We start from the raw sequence: 1951 nt of genomic DNA on the forward strand, positions 1-1951 counted from the left end.
ATTAGTCCAAATTGACCATCAATTTCATTCCAATTCATTCAAATCAGGCACAAAATGTAGGTGACTTGATTTACACACCTAATTTTAGAAAGTGATTTTAGCACACATTGGAGTAACATTAAGCAATCAAGAATTGAAATGAGAAAGTGAGTGCTTACATCGTAATCACACTCCAAGCTATTCCTTTGCTCCATGCAAAGGAGTAACTTGGAGGAACATTAAGCAATCAAGAATTGAAATGAGCAAGCGAGTGCACTTACATTGTAATCACACTCCAAGCTATTCCTTTGCTCCTTGCAAAGATGCATCATTGCACACACAACTATGTGCACCACCAAATCGGTTCCAACGTTGACCATTGTAGGTCAAAATCAAACACTCAAATCACAAAGCTAAGCATAAATTAGCGCAATGAACTTGATCGGAGTGATGAATCCACATCTAATTAGGGGATAAAACATACCTTCAATATGAAACATTAGTGGTTAGGTTAGTGAAATTAGTCAAAATCTAGCAAAAATTAGCATGAAATTAGTACAATTAGCATGAAAATGAAGTGAGATTAGTAATGCTTAGTGTAAAAATAGTGAAATTGGAAGTGGAATTGGGAGGTTTGGGGTATCATAACTCAATATTTAGCTTCAATTACTTACACATAGAATCAAATCAAACCAAAATTGAGTTACACACACTCAAAACCAATGAAGTTAGGAATGAAATTACTCTATTCATAACATTTTCTAGTCACTAGCTTAGGTTATTGATCCCAGACAGCGGCACCAAATGTTGAGTGTCATCATAGCATCACCTAATCACAAACCAAGACCAACAAAATTATCAATCTGTGGATCGGCAACCCGGCTAGAGCTTGGAGGCATGAGCGTCATTGGATGTATTGAATGGGAGGATTCAAGAGAACGCTCTTCCAATGCAATAGAGATTAGACATGAATCACTAACTATAATCACACCATAATCATCACCTACACACATTAAGCCCACCAAAGTCCAACTTTCCATAGACTTGAATCTCAAAGCACTCTCTTGACAAGCACACTAATTGAATTGGTGTTGGCCTCTCCACTGGCCTCTCCATTCCCCACATGCCAATCAAGGTATTTAATCAAAAGCTACACACACAAGGGTGAATGGTGCTTGAATTTCAATAAACTCATTCACACATGAGAAAACAATAGGGCACATACTCACAAGATTAAGAACCCACTTAATCAACCAAATTAGAGACAAATTGAGTACTCATAGAATGATAGGCATGGCAAATAAGTAAGAAGTCATCACCATACACTCAAATATAGAATAATGAGAATGTGAAACTACTTCATGACATAATGGAATATAGAAGAATTAACGCTAATGAAGAAAGTAGAGATTAGATTAATCAAGAAGTGCTTCTCTGATTACAAAGAATTAGCACTACCCTTATAAGCATGGGCATTAAGGTCAAAAGCTAAGCCACCCGAGACCACTCAAGAGAGAGATCTTAAGAATGACTACTCAAGAATGAAGCCTCTTTGCATAAAAGGGCTTCTTATAAAGGTATGCACCACTAATATGGATTAAGTTGAGCCCTCTAGCATATACAATTTGGAACTCCCAAATGAGCCCAAGACCTTTTACAATGTGAATAGGAAATATTGTGCACATCCATAGCACATTCCTAGCTTGGTGCATAATCGGTGTCGCATGTGTTAGCTACTACTAACAATGGGGAAGCCCCTATAAGAATTGATGATGATTTACCCAATACTTCCTGATTCATGGTTGAAAAAATGCCTGAATGGAGTAAAAGAATTGTTACCATTTTAGTTAATGGTTTTCTCTCTAAGGAACTTCGTAAAGATTTAGCTCTAAAGCTAATCAAAGAGTGTGAACCATATTGCCTAATGGCTAAAACTCTCTATAAGAGAGGGAAGGTTGACATACTTAGACGT

The sequence above is a fragment of the Adiantum capillus-veneris genome, chromosome 3 (assembly GCF_014529385.1).
Source record: "Adiantum capillus-veneris isolate H3 chromosome 3, ASM1452938v2, whole genome shotgun sequence".
In the NCBI taxonomy this organism is placed as follows: Eukaryota; Viridiplantae; Streptophyta; class Polypodiopsida; order Polypodiales; family Pteridaceae; genus Adiantum; species Adiantum capillus-veneris.